The sequence below is a fragment of the Rissa tridactyla genome, chromosome 1 (genome assembly GCF_028500815.1).
Source record: "Rissa tridactyla isolate bRisTri1 chromosome 1, bRisTri1.patW.cur.20221130, whole genome shotgun sequence".
NCBI classification, from domain to species: Eukaryota; Metazoa; Chordata; class Aves; order Charadriiformes; family Laridae; genus Rissa; species Rissa tridactyla.
Genome location: NC_071466.1, coordinates 71,367,218 through 71,383,076, shown reverse-complemented (window position 1 = coordinate 71,383,076; position 15,859 = coordinate 71,367,218). Strand labels below are relative to the sequence as shown.

The 15,859-nt window shown below is 40.5% G+C and overlaps 1 long non-coding RNA gene across 1 annotated transcript; it reads left to right on the top strand.

Annotated features, from left to right (window-relative positions):
• The first annotated feature begins 786 nt into the window (after window positions 1-786).
• LOC128917159 (uncharacterized) lies at window positions 787-14,779 on the top strand. Its single transcript, XR_008469184.1, has 3 exons — window positions 787-861; window positions 6,672-6,780; window positions 14,638-14,779. It is a non-coding gene; the product is annotated as an uncharacterized LOC128917159 (long non-coding RNA).
• Window positions 14,780-15,859: the final 1,080 nt, after the last annotated feature.

Genomic DNA, 15,859 nt, shown 5'->3' with positions numbered 1-15,859 from the left:
CCCCTAATTCTTGCCTTTGACCCACAATTCACTTTCATGTCCCTGTCCCAGAAGAGATGTTTAAAAAAATGATGAAGAGAGATCTTGGGGTGGGAAAGGGGAGAGAAAAAAAACCATCTGAAGAAATGCTACCTGACAAGGCTGCGGGCTACATTCTTGAGAACACCTTTCTTTTCTTTATGTTCTCCTTCTCCTGTTAAATAAAAATGCGGCTCCTTTTTTCCCTTTCCTTTCTTCCAAAACTCTCCCGAGCCGTTCCTGCAAGTGGTTCTGTGACTCGGGAGCTGACAACAGCCGCATGCAAAGGAACAAAGAACGAGAGTGACAATTCAGAGTGCACGCAGGTGAGAAAGACACCTTTTACTTATCAAACTAGGCTGCAAAAAATGCTCTTTTTACTCAGCGAGCTAGAAATAGAGGTGATCTAACAAGGCACTGATCCAAATTCTTTATTTGTGCTGAGATGTAATGCTAACAGGATTTTTAGGTTGACTAGTAGTCTGTGGCCCCTCCGTTCAAGTAGGGAAGCACTCCTCCGATTTGGAAAGAGGAAAATCCATATAATTACCGTATATTATGTGACGGGAAAATGTATGCCGTGATGGCAAAGGGTGACAGAAAATGTCCATCAAAAAATTTGTTTTCAAGGACTTCCTATGCCAGTCATCGCATTCTGTCTGTGGGGAAACTAAACATGACGGGATTCCACTCAATTCTCTGAATTGGAGAGACATTAACTTTTGTTAAAAAAGAGATTTTTAAATCCTTTTTTTTTTTTTTTCCTGTAGAAACGCAAGCCTGAAAGTGGGATTTAAAAGTTTGATGGCTCTTTCTCCCTGGAAGAGAGAATCCTATTTCTCAGTAAGTACCATTTAGCAGGTTGTCTTTTTTCGTCTCTTTTGTTATCAAAAGCCCATTCTTTTCAGAAAGTGAAAAATACTACAGTTTAACACTAGATTTCAAAACTCCCCGAAATATACATTAGCAGATAACACCTACTAAAAGTGAAAGCTAAATATAGATACATAATAGTGCTTTGGCACACGAAATAGTTGTTTTACCATTTCTTAGACATATACATACAAATATTCTCTGAAAATCTTCTGGGGTTCTTTAAAACCTCTATACGCATGTTTACCTCTGAAGTGGCGTAAAGAAGCAGCAGATCTCCAGGTGAACTGGCCAGTGTTTTCATACTTCCTCAACTGATTATTTTTATTCGCTTTTTGTTGTTCTATTTTTTAATCTTTTTGTTACTGTTATACAAGAGGCAGTGAGAAAACACATAAGTATTTATACAAAAATAAATGTGCCAAAATTAATTTTAGAAGTCAAGAATTAAAGCTTACACTAAAATAGAACCTTAGTTGGCCCAGCTCCATAGTAAATAACCTACTTTTATTCTGGGACAGGTTACTGGTGTAACGCCATTGAAGGGAAATCTTTCCTGTAACTTGGCCACCTGGACAAGCTTTAAGCAGAGTGCCAACTGTCTATGTATACAGGGAATCACCACACTCCACAGAAATATTTGCCATTTAGAATGACAAAACGGTGGGCTGATTCCGCTTGAATTTCTTTTCTGGGGCTTTTTAAGTTTTGTTTTCAGATTTGTACTTTGGGAGCTTTCTTCTAGCTCATCCAAAAGCCACTCAGTTCCATATCTTCACCTACACGGCTGGTACATTCTTATTAATTTTTAGTCCTTTTGCACAGCTTCAAGAATCATTGCAAGTAGGAAACAGACCCTAGAATTTGGAGCAATCTGGGTAAAGGAGTCTGTGGGCTGGCAGAATGATCCCACGCCTAACATCTGGTATGTTTCGGGTAGGAGATGTTCATAGGTTTTGCAGCAGTAAAAAGGAATTTGGTCTAATGATTCACAGAGATTGATGCTGAGTGTGAGCAACTGCTGTATGGCAGTGCTGTAGCAATATTTGTCACTACTAGGACTTCGATTCCCCCATAAACTGCTGTAGAAGTGGAAAAGCGCCGTCCCAGGACTGTGTTGTCACTAAGATCTTAAAAGTCCATTTCTGTACCTTCAGTCTGTCTTAGCTACAGAGGGACATACAATAGAGAAGTGACAGACTAGGCTGCAAACGTACAACGGTCATCCCCAGCCTCTGAGCAGGAGACCCACCTACTCAGGCCAGAGAGAGCTGTGCCCTGTCCTGTGCCCAGTCTGGAGAACCAGCTCGCTAGTATTGTGGGACATACGACGCCATGAGCTGTATAGCTGCCCACATGTAATGTAGAGGTGCCTAACTGCCCAGCAGTAGGAGCAGTGGTTCACTGCATTAGGGATTGTACAGATACACTAGCAACTGGCCACTAGTGTCTAGTTTCAGAGAAATATAGTGGTACGAACATGGCTTTCTGTTCTTTCCCCCTTTAAATTTGCTGGGTACGTAGAGAAGAGGAACATAAAAAATGCCCTGACAAAGGCAGATCTGAAAACCTGTGTCCTCACCCCAGCAGTGACCACCAGCAGCTGGCTACAGAAGAGGAGAAGAGGGCGACCTCATGGCAGAGAGCCCCAGATCACTGTCCCAGCCTCCAGCAATTGGCAGCTCAGTGCCTTCCTAAGCTGAAAAATTTGCCTACTTTGCTGTAGTGATGGTGGGTAAAACATGCAGCGATGACTCTCCCCTACCAGCAGGCTTTGTTTCACCCCAAGTGTTATGCCAAACTAGTTGTATATCATCATGAAGAATAACTGCATTTCCCCAGAGTTGATTTCCTATGGCACGTTTTACTTAGATACTTTCTCAACACCCTCGCAAATACGCCATAGATCTAAAGCACAATCTCCTTTTCAAAATGAATGGGTCTGATTACAGGCGTATTCATTTTGTAAAAGGTACAAAAGGATACAAATGTGCCTTTCCATCTCATATAATGTCAAAGTAAGACCCTCTTGCCCTTTTATTTCAATCCCCGCAATTTGAAAATAAAAAAAATGACTTGATTATATGTTTTTTACCATTAAGTGTATAATTGCTTTTGTGTTTTGACATTTAATTCCTCTTACCAAAATACATGGTAGGAATTAAAAGTCAAATCTTTTATGTATTTGATGTACAGATCCTTCCATGTATTTCAATGAGAGAAACAGAGCAGTGGAACCTTAAAGCAGGTACAGTGAAGCCATCTGAAAATGAAGCCACTTTTTATATTGGAAATCTGACTGTGGCTCCAGTTCTGCCCTCCCTTATCTAGGTCGATGGCTTTTTGAAATCGCTGGAAGGTCTGAATGAGTCAAAACCAAGCAAAACCTGCAGGACTTGACCTTTAAAATAGAGCTGGGATTATACTGTGCCCTGTCGGGCAGATTGCAAGATTATGGTCCAGTCTGAAAATGACTTTGAAAGCTGTTAAACAGGAGCTGGCCAGGCACTCGAGTGTTCTGGCCTGGCGTGGGATAGGATGGCAGTAGTGAGGAACACAGGTCCCAGCAGGGAGGGCCAGGAGCAGCCAGGGCTTCACCAGGGTGTCCTGGCTGGCCCAAAGCTGGAGGGAGGGCTCTGGCGCTGGGAGAGAAATCACACTCTGCAGGCCGGCGAGAAGATGTGGATGCATGCAAGGGAAGCTGGATGTTGCTTACGGATGTTCCATGTGTTTTTTGTCTCCCCTTCATCTGAACTTTTCCCATAAAGACTTTCCCACTTCATGCACTGCCCTTCATTCGGGGCAGCACCCCTCTTTCCCTTTTACAGCTCTACCCCTCCTTTTCCTCCCCCTCCTTTTCTTTCTGCCACAGGAACTTCTCTCCTTCCCTCTACTGCATTCTTCCCTCTCTTTCTCATAGTTTTCCACATTTCTGCTTTTTCTCTGTTCTTCTGTTTCTCTTTCACTACCTGTGCCCTTTAAGTGAATTCTCTCTCACTTCTTTCTTCTCTGTACATCATGCCAAATTCTTCAGCTTTGCCTTAGGTTCTGTTCATACTCACGCACAACCTACATGCTGAGATTTCTTCTGGTTGTATTTTCTCCCACTGGTCATTCCAATGTGATTTATCTCCATCCAGTTAATTCCTAAAGTGACTTGACCCATAGAGCCATAGCTGGGATTACATGGTGGCCTTCAGATTTATGGAGTCTTTCACTGTCTGCAAAAGTTTTCTGCAATCCGGGAAGTAGACATTAGCCAGGAACTCAGTTGGACTGAGCTTGGGACAGTCTGAGCCAGGAATGGCAGCGGTAGGCAGTAATGGTAAATGAGACTCGGCAATGTTCTTCCCAGTGTTCATATTCTTATACACAAATTCTGTCATGCCTTCACTCTACCTGTTAACAAAAAATGCTGCTCTAGGTGAATGTGCTCTTGGAGTAAGATTCATGCTGTCTTTCTACTTTTCCTAAAGCTAAGGACACAATTTTTTTTTCTTTCACCTCGTGAAAGACATCTTCAATGAAGGTAAAGGGCAATACACAAGGTAACCAAAAAGAGAAGTAAAGGGAGCAGGAAAAGGTTTCATCAGGAAGAAGCAAGTCAGAGAGAAAGACAGCTGAGTGTATCTCCCCACAACAGCTGTAGTGTCACCATATCTCATGGAGACACGCTCAGCTTCCCATAATGAAAGCAGCTTGCCTTGCATGGGTGCCAAGTGCACGGATGCTAGAAGTTGTCTCCCTTTGGCCATCGCACGTTTGCACTTTGCAGGGGGAATGAGGCAGCGGGGGGCTGCTCCAGCCCAGCCATGGCTTTCGAGGGCCTCCGTTCCCCCCTCCCCGCTGCATCCTGCTGCTGACAGGATTGTGAGCGTGAAGCGCTTTTCAGGTGGTAAGGATATGTTTGGACACACACACACATGCACTCGCACATTTTTTTCCACCATTGTTTGCACATGCAAAAAAAAATTGCAAATTAAAAACTAAAAGGGAACAGGAAGCCCACAACAAGTAAATCACGTAGTTGGCCCCAGACCATACCCTCAGGAGAGGTAGAAGATAAGACTTACAACAGGGAAATGGAGCTCATGCTATTTTTGCTAAATGAGTAACTGCGAGAAAAAAAAATAGTAGATTTATACCTGCATGGTCCAGTCTTTGAAGAAGTCTCTTGATTAAAGCTTAAGATCAGGCATCCAGAATACCTTGAGTTTATTCTCGTGAGCAGCTATTTTACCCACAAGCCGGGTGTCATCTGAAAAATCTGTATCTTTGAAAAATCTGTATCTTTGCTCAAGGGCTCTGCTTCACAGTTTCAGGATAGTAATCAACTCAAGGAGATGCTTCAAAGTTAAACACTTTTTCTTTTTTTTTTTTTTTTAAATACTCATGGACCCCTGAAATGGGGAGGTGCAAATTATTGCTTTCTTCCAGCTCAGGGTGACCAAAGTCTTCAACGGGTCACTTTGGATGTTACAGTTCTTCAGAACACACTTACACACAGACAAGAATATTAACCGAAGCCACTCATAGGGGATTCTCTGTTCACACTGGTTACAGAATTGCGTTGGGGTCATTCATACTGCCCTTTAAAATATTTTTTTATGAAAACAATGAAAACAATGTCAAACAGCTACAGAATTTACTGCTGCTTAGGCTGAAAGGGAGCTGTTTCTCAGAATGGGGAACTTGGGGAAGATGTTTTTGCTCAGCTGGAAGCTTTATGGGGCTGATTTCATCCATGGTCCAGAAGTAAATGTCAGCTCCCTTGAGATTTTGGAACTCGATGTGTGTTCAGCCCCAGAAATCAGGTGGCTGAACCAGAACTTCAGACTCTTGGAAACCAAATACTTTGTGCTTCTAAGAGGTTGGGTTTGTTTTTGTTTTTTCTCCATTTTTTGCCTTTTTCTTTAATTTTGATGGATGATGTTTTGTTCTGCAGTGAGTTTTAATGCGTGTCGCTGTGGAACAATTTCAATTGTCGAAAACAACAACAACAAAAAGCAATATTTCAATATTTCTCAAGAAAAGGCTTCAAAGGTTTCAGATCTTTTTAAAATGTTTCTGCTTTATTTTGACGTGGCATAAAAGTTTTGTATGCATTCTCGCATCCGCTATTGTGACAGCTGTATTTAATGAGTGCAAAATGATCAGAAAAACATCCTTTACTGTGGGTTGCCATTGCCAGCAGATGACAGGAGAGAGGCAGTACTGTAATAAGAGAAGCAATGAAGTAGTTCGTACTACTACTGATGAGGTATTTCTAACTCAAACGCCTAGGTATGCCTTTTGAAAATAATGTATTGGTCACATTACCCGATAGTTTCATCAGATTTTGCTTCTGAGTATTTCGAAATACAATTGTGCATCCTTAGCCTCAGGTCATGAAGTGGTTGGTTGTGACATATTATTTGTGGATAACACAGTCCATTTCCCTAAGATAAAGAAGAAAAGGTCCTAGTCTTGTCTATAAACACCGGCCTTTCCATCAAACTGATGCTGAGCATGAAATGCAGATCCGCCGATATGCTAGAAATGAAACATTACACAATACGTTTGCTTTCTGTTTTATATGCATATTTAATATCAGAGTGTTTTAGTCCAAATTGTAGACAGTATAAAAATAAATCTAAATGGATTTGAAAGGCAGGGTATTTCTTTTTTCAAAGCTTTGTCGTTCCTGACTTCCTCTGGTGACTGTTAGCTTATCATGCCTTTGTACAGGAGATCTAAGTATTTCATTCTCTCTTGTGTCTCCATATGGTACCATTTCCCAGATAGTCTTCCTTTGGTCACAAGATGACAGTGAGAATGGATTGTCAAACTGGACCACTACGACAATTTACTCTGGGGGACAAAATCCTGTGGGTGTTTGGAAGCTTTACTGTAAGTTATATTTGATTAACTTATCCTACTACTGACAAATAATTAGGTCAGCAATTAATTTCAAAATGCAAATGTGCTACGGGCCTTCATGTTTTAAGAAATTCCCTTTGTTTTTAGTTTTTTATTTGTGTTAAAGCCTTAATGGATTTAACTGGGTGAAGGAACAAAATTATGTTTTCTAATGCGTTATTTACCAGGTTGAGTTGGACTTTTTTAGCAAATATTGACTGCAAATGTTTGTTCAGAAATGATCATGTGTGATGGAATTTAATGGAATAAGAAAACAGCAGAGTAATGACGACCGACTCATTTAAAAATATATATATTTTCACACTTCTGCTGCAAAATATTTATCTGCCGTCGTGGATTAGGAACAGAAAGACAAACCAGAGTTTCAGGAGCAGACCATGGTAGCAAAGTCATTAGTACCTGCTTAAGCAATCTAGAAACCCGGGTATATCAGAAAGAAAACATGCTTAATATTGCTACAAGTGTGGCTCAAAGAAACCTATCTACCAGCCTATCTCAGAGACTTTATTATTAAACAAACACAGATTAAAGGCTCAGCCCTTCCCAAGAGAAGCTCAAGGGAGTTTTCTGTTGACTTTAAGGGAGTGAGGCCCCTAAGTCTAAGTTTTCTGTGATTAAAATCATGCAACGTTTTAGAAAATATTCAAAATATGCAGCTGTAAACAAACCCAACCAGCTAGCCTGATATAAAATCCAAATGAATTTACATAGGTGACAGACTTGTATTAGAATTCCCTAACAGTTTATTTGCTTAATTGATTCAAGTCAAGAAGGACAGCATCTGCTCTAGAACTGGGTGAGGGTTTTTTTACAAAATTTTTACTGACCTTAAGATGAATTTTTAAACCGGTCATGAAAAGCTACATTTTTTATGCTTAACTATGCAAGCCGCTTTGGATGAAATAATGATAAAGAAAATGAAAAGCCAAGATATTTTTTGGGGGGTGAAAAATGGTACTTTTACATCACTTTTGCTTAAATTACTAATGAAAATAATTAAATGAGGGGAGAAAAAATCCAGAAAAATTATAAAACTAAACATTGCATTATTTAGGAGAGTTTCATTTTGGAAGGAAAAACAAAAGGAGAATTGTATGGGGTCAAAATTATGTGTCTCACCTACGCAGACAAAGCTTGGTTTCCAATCTCCTCTGGAGGACCACACCCAGGACCCTCTTTCCATCTTAAGCAGCACCTGAAGAACTTTGAAGGTTTCACCAGGTAGCAGCGGGCAACACAAGACTGAAGCTTCATTTTGCATGAGGGAGAGTCTCTTTCTTTCTCCCTAGAGCTGTGGGAGAGAAAATCAAAAAAGTAATTGGATATAAGAGGGCTAAGCTCTTGGGAGCTCTGCAGACAGAAGTTTTCTTGTAAGATACAGAAAGTAAGAAGTTCATACTGCTCAGCTGAGCACTGGCATGGACCCCGTTAAAGCACCGCATTTCAAGAGAGATGCAGCTGCCTTCAAGACCGTCCAAAGGAGAGGAACTGGAATGATCAGAAGTTTGGGAAGTGTGACCTGCAAGGAAACCTGAACTGGGGTGATTTCATCTCGAGAAGAAGAGAATCAGTGGACATAAGCAATGAAGACTTAAAATTTGGAAAAAAACTTCTGCAAAGAGGGAAAAGTTTGTGTTTCGGGTCTACAGTGAAATGACAGAAGGTAACAGCCCTGAATTGAAACAAGGGAGATTCAGGTCAGACATTGGCAAAAACTTTCTGACAGTGAAGACACTGAAGCTGTGGCAGAGATTGTCTGTGGAGAGCCTGGAGTCCCCCTCACTGAAGACCTTTGAGAGTAGACTGGGCAAACTACATTCCAAAATAATGTGAATATAGTTTCTGGCTGAAAGCAATCCCTTAGCAGCTATTGCATTGATATTTTTAATTGACTTTAAGAATCTGATGGAAGTCCTACTTTTGTGGTAGTATAAAATAAACATCTAAATTAATCTAGGGCAAGAAACATACTATGAATGCCCAGCACAGATGCCATTATGAGTGAGAGCAATTGCAGATGGGGTTCAACTGCAGAAGCAGGATAGACAGAATGGTCTGCATGACCACAGGTGAGCTCATTAAAATTTAAAAAAAAAAAATCAATAAAAGCTTTCAGCGATCAGTAAGCCAGTATTAAATACTATAAAATAAAGGGAGCCAATATGCCAGAACTTTACCACGGAAGTTGAGGTTTATTCAGCAGCTTTTAGTATCAGAGTCACTATGATTGTGACCAAACATAGAGGTATGAGGCAAAGCAATCTCAGATTCTGGCCCAACGTTGGTGTAATAGCAATTTGGCAAAGATACACAGAACACAACTGGAACAATGCAAGTTTAAGTGAGAATAATTATTTCTTCCAGGTAGTATCTGTTTATTTTATGAAAAAAAAAAATGCACATTAATAGAGCACTTCACTGTTAAGTTTCAAAAAAAAAAAGCTAATAAATGTCTCATAGGTCATACTGTTTAGAACATAAATCTTTCAAATCAGAATGATCTCTGGATTCATCTGCAAAAGTGTTACGGTACGTACCAAACTACAAGGAATTTTAAAATATTGTCACACTCCAAAATTAGGACATTTCAAGATATTTAATTAATGCATTTGTATCTGTTTACATTGAAGGAACAACACTAAATACTGTAGCTGCTTTACAAAAGCCTTTTGCTGGCTTCCCTTCCCTCGGATGCTTGTGCGCTATCGTTCTCTCTTTGTCTCAAACGGGGAGCGACACATCCCACCTCGCCCAGTCTGTCTTTCTCTCTTTCTGTCATCCTTGGGAACAGCAGGATTTTCCTTATCCTGTAAAATGGTGACTGAGGATTGCCTTGTGGGGATCAGAGGGGCATTTCCTTTGGGATTGCCAGGCAGTGGCATAGGCCTGCCGAGTATTTGTTCCTCCTGTCATCCACTCTGAAGGACATAATCCCAAGGAAATCAGTGGGGAGTTTTAATATGGACTTTGAAGGCCAGATATGCTTAAGAATATAAAGGTGATTAAAAAATGATTCTACTGAAACCCTCTCAGCAATCTGGGGCTTTTCTTTGAACAATAAACCAAAATAAAAATGCCTTGCTTTGTTTTTCGTAAATATAAGATGACAAATCTTAGACTTCCTATGGCCCAAAGCACATTTGACATACGACTGCAAATGGTTACTTCCAACTTCAGGTAAACTTGCACTAAATCCTCCCAGTGATGTCATTTATACCCCAAGTGTTGTTTTGAAGTTGGCCCAATTCTTTTCTCACATGGTTTCAACTCCAGTGAGACTTGGTCCTGTATAAATAAATAGTGGTACAACAACTGCCTTCTTTTAAATAAGTGGAATTCACATGCTTTACAAAAAAGTTTGGCTTGATAAACTTTTTAAAAAACCCTCTTATCTAACATTCTGCTTTGATAAATTTTTCTCTTTGGCATAGTATGGCAATGTAAAAGGTCCTTATTTTGTATAACATGGCAGGGGCGGATTCTGGTGTCATCTCAAAGCACGTACCCCACCTGCACCCTGCAGCAGCCCCACAAGCTTTCTTTGAGTGTCCCCCATCTGCTTGGGCCCCAGGCATTTGGCATCCCTTTGTTTCAGGGTCCAAAAGCAGAGACAGACTCCAAAGGACCCCCTGCCTTTCCAAACATGCTCTCAGCAGAGTGAGGAGCAAAGGGGTAGCTTCTCACTCTTGAAAAACCCCTTCAGGACTCCAAAAACCCCACTGTTAAGTGTCATAACCACTTACTGGCATCAGCATCGCTTTTATACCTATCACTGAAGAGGCTGAAGAGTAACAGAAAGATGCCTTAAATCAGATGGGACGCTTTGCTTTGTTGAGGAATAGTATAACCACACACAAGCAAAGAAGCGAAAGTAGGGAACCAGAGGGGAATTCATTACCTGGAAGTCATGCACACCTGTTTGGGAAAGGAGATGAGGGGAGGAGCTCCTTTTCCCTCAGGAAACAAATATTGAAGCATCTTCATCCTCATAGTAAACAAATAAGTATGAAACCTTGAGAGCCGTTACCTTAGTGCTGCTCCCTTCTTTACCACCCAAGTCAGCCACCCATGGTAACTGAGCAGTTAGAGAATCCCGACCGGCAAAAGGAAAGAAAAAAAAAAAAAAGAAAAGAAAAGAAAAAAAATATAATCCACCAAATCTCACACTCCCCAGCTGCAGGCATCGTGGAAAAGTGCCTCAGGCCCCAGGCATGTGACTTCACAGCAAAACCTAGAGCCAGCCCTGAGGGGTCTGGTACAGAGAATGAAGTAATGTGACTGTGATTAGGCCGTGTGGAAATTAGAAGCCCTCTTGTTTTAAGTAGGTGGGTTGTCTACCGAGCCTGCTCTATGCTTCTTTCAACTGTAATGTGGTGAACAAAGGCTGTCTGTAGAAGATACTGCATTTCTCTACCCAGCCTATGTCACTTAGAGCTTTTTATGCTAGACTGGTTTTAAAAACTTCAATTTAAACCAACATGAAAGGTCCTTAAACAGTAAATAGCATATTATATCAAAAACAAATAGATTAAAAAGTGAACATCCATAGCCAGTATATTTCTTTCCAGAAGAGTTTCGCTTTCCACACTAACTAAAACTGTAAGACTGGCAGATCTGGGCCAGAGGCTTGTAATGGGCATTTTACTTTTCTTTATCTTCCCTCTCCAGTGATAAATAATCAGTTTTAGAGAATTGATAAAAAGAGACAAGAATGAAAAGTGAGTATGACACATTTATGAGACGGATTTTTCATCTGTTTCTTAAATACAGCACCTTTATTTCAGATCATATTAAAAAAAGAGACGGGAGAGCCACCCAATTTATGTTGTGCTGCAGTAGCAAATACATATGAATACACAGCGTATAGCCTGGGAGCACAAGAAAATTCACCAAAAATTTCCTGACAAGTTGAAAAAAGTTATGTTATCATTCAAGAGTCATTTATTTAAAAGAGAAAAATAAAAAACAGGCCACATGACTAGAGACAGCAGAGGATAAAAAACACATTGTTTCCAGACAAACCCCCATCAAAGACTTATGACTGGGGATTCTGAAGTCAGAATATCTTCATATTTTAAATTTCCATGAGCACTTTCAAGAAGAGCTGGAGTTCTGCTATATGGCTTGCTACACGCCTTCCGCTACTGATTGATAACAAGAAGTAGCATTAGCAGTATTTTTCCCCCATCGTTCCTCTGAAGCTAATGGAGTCGAGGATTTGTTACTTGATCTAATGGCAATAGCTTTCCAATAGACATGCACAGAATCATTGATTAGTTTGTCCTCTCCTTGTTTGCGTTGGAACACTGTTCAATTTACACCAATTAAAGAATGCTTGGTTTGTGTATTGAAGAATAATTAAGGGATGGAATTCCCTATAGGCTACTAAAAATGACATCTGACTGGAATGGTGATTACAGCATGAAGGCAGCATTAGTATTTAAATAGTTTGACTGCTATATAAAATCATTACAGCATCTCACCATGAAAAAGAGCATTAGTTAATTTTGCCTATAACAAAATTAGTTGTATGTATTTGCCCGGTCACTTTAAGTAAATTTGACAAGCCTAATCTTAAAGCAAGCGTTCCAGGTTTGGTGGAAGGAGTGGATAGAGCACTGTAATCATCGTGATAGATATATATATATAATCTTCAACCAAAATACAAATATGCACAAACGAATAGCAGAGCTTTGCAGAGACATTCAAATCAAATTTAAACATTAAAAACACATCAGTTACTGAAACTGAAAATCCATGGGTAACCAGCATGTTCACTATACAACAGTCAACGTTTCACGAACTGTAAACACACAAGAAATCCTTTTGTCCACCACTGTGGTTCTCCAACTTTTTACACCCTTTCCAGCACTGCATGGAACAAGGCATCACAGGAAGAAACAGGCATGGTGGAAGGAATCATCCTTGCAAGCCGGAGTGCCCTATGAAATATACCGAAGAATTAAAAAAATTGGAGTAGCCTAGCACATCCATGCTATGCTTCCTTAGATAGGCTTGTTTCTTTCTTTGGAGTACAAGGTGGAGGAGAGGTTCATTCTTGAAAGTACATTTGAAGAAAGAGGGCTTTTTATCCTCTATTTAACTCTCTCCTATGCATATTAAATTCTATCTCCTAGCCTTAGATTATAGTATCTACAGTAATGATCTTCCCAAAACATGACAGTAGCATTACTGTAACATAAAGTGCTTGGGGCCATTCCTGGAGCGTATTTACCTTCCCACAGCCTACTTAAATATAGTGTGTTTGTTTTACTAAAGTTAGATACTGTAGTATATTTTATAAGGTCATCCGCCTGCTTCAAGACCTCACATTGCAGCTACTATCCTTCCTACGAGAATTTATGCAGTTCCGCTTGAAGGTTGTCAACACCCTCTTTAATTCATTAAAGGGTTCTCTGTGAAGGAACATAAGACTTTTCCATTTAAGCCTCTAAGGGGAATGAGACTTATTAGCATGTCTGCATTGTGCAATGCACAACTGTGTTAAAGATGCCTGAACTCACAAGCCCACGTTCCAAATTAGGTGATACATCTGCACAGCACAATATACCCTTATTTGCATGGCCCAGCACCCCTGGCCAACCTGCAGCACATTTCTGCAGATCAAATTAGTCTTTGGTGTCATGCTGTTCTCATGACCATGCCTGGTTCTACAGGTCAGTTGTGGATATCTTCACTGCACCATATTCCACTGCATGGATCTGCCCTAAAACTAGGTTTGGGACAGTACACTTCATCAGAGAGTACAACCACTGACTTTCGATGAGGTTTTGTTCCAACATTTAAAAAGTCCTCTGTTCTGGCTTTTGTTTTCATGTTGCAAAAGTAGTTCTCGCTTCTGTACTAGACCTCCTGTTGGGATCTCCCACTATAATCTGCCTGACTAGACCTTGGGCTTTCAGGAGTGAGACTAACGCTTCCTTTCAATGAATAATCTTCTTTTGCAGCAGAGCTGATATAAGGGTGTATTCTTCCCTCCACCCACGAGAAGAATGTCCATTAATTTCAATAGAAACTCTCCATGCAGAAAAGGGAGAACTGTGCCCTGGGGAACATTCATGGAAGATTAATGGTGAGGAGAGAAAAGTGATACAGTACAGGCAGAACAAAATCAGAACCCACCACACAAATAAAACTGGACAAGGGTTCATTTTTTAAAAGTCAGTCAGAACGGCAGGAAGGCTTTGAAAAAATCAGGGCTGTTTCAGTGCACTTTTGCATACATTGGCTTTCAGGAGACATGAATAGAAACCTAACAGTAACTCTTTTTTTGTACCTTCTTTCACAGGTCTCACTGGCAAAGAAGGATTTAGCACTTAATTCCTGTACTTTTATGTGGCAAATTAGGAATTTGCACCTTAAAAGGAAATTGCTTTTCAAACTCTCATAAATTCTGGATTTTATTTTTTTAAATGGTGGAAAACATTCCCTACCTTCATCCCAACACATAATAAATAGCACTCTCCGTTACTTCTCCTCAGAAAGGTGTAGGAAAGTAGACCTGGCCAAAGAGAGGTGTTTATCATTCCTTCTGAGGAGAGGCTAAGGGCCTACAGCGTATCCTTAACCATTTTGTCTCCTCAGGCCTTTTCAGTTTAAGCTCACACATTGCTCTTTTCATCAAAATCAAGTGCCCGTTGAGGAAAATATTTTACTTGAGGCTTGGTCATTTGATGAAGTAAGGCCCGCTGGCACTGAATAGGCCAGACCAAAACTGCAGTATCAATGGAGTTGCAATATGTTTCATTTTTCAGTCTAACATCAGCTAAAAGTAAAATCCCTACACCATTTTTGCCATGATTTTAGGTAATGACTGGTTGGTTTGTGACTGCACCGAGTCAGTAGGAGGATGGCGAAGCAGACTGGCGCGGCACAGAGTGTGCAGCAGACGGCGGTCGGTGACTCTCTAGTAAGAAGCACTGAAGGTGTGGCTGGTTCTGCTGACCCCACCTCAACATCCCTTGAGGCGGTGTCCACCGGAGTGGGACAAAGGACATGATCAGAGCACCTCTAAAGTGCTTTTCTTCATGAAGACAAGGCAAGACTGAAAGACAAGGAAGCGCGACCCAGTGAAGAAGCGTACTGTCACAACGTGGCACTATGCTGGCAACTGTGGCTGTCAGCAAAACACCCCCCCATTCCGACTGTCAACACCCAAGTGAAGATAAGCTTACAAAAAGGTTAGTGCACATCCTGACTTGATTTATTTTTGAGTCATTTTTGGCCCAGTTTCTTCCTCTCCGCACTTCCTAGAACAACAAAAAGCCAGAGGCAGGTGTTAGGACGGCACTGGTTTTTCTCATTTAAACTGTAAGGCACCGTAAAAAACAATCAATGATCATGGAGCATGCTCTGGATTTGTCTAAGCATAAGCGACTCAAATACTAACATGTGAATTTAGTAAAGTTAGAGTCTGTGGAGTGGAGATAAATTACAGCAGCAATTGAAGTTGAATGTGATATAGAAATCCAACCAGCAGAAGACTGTCTGGAAACAATTATTCAGAAAGCTGCTGACCCTCTATTTCTTTAAAGAGTTAAACATTTGGATTGGTTAACTGGCAGCCACAAGAATAGGCATATGCTCTAATCTTTGATCCGTAGCTGAATTTGCAACTCTTTGTATGAGAAGCAGATCACATAGATTTGCATATTTTTAAGGATCTATAGGGAGAAAAAGAAGAACAAAAACTGCTCTTCCAAGATGCCACTTTAAGATCACACAGTGTGTCACGGGTACCCCCAAGTACACTAATGTTCAGAGCCAGTTGCAAGACTCACAGATTTTATAAATGGCCCTAAAATGTGACATTCACATCTGAAGTTTAATCAGAATTCCTCCTAGAACAGAGCTGAGGTTGCATCATAAGTCTTCACAGAGGTATGTACGTCTGTCATTAAAACTTAATTTCCACATCCAAATTTGTGTCAGAACTTTCCTAAAATCTGAAAGAGCCCAGAGTTAATAGATAAGTTAGAAAATATTTTGTGACCCAATGAGAAACTGTTGTCCAGACTCAACTGCATAA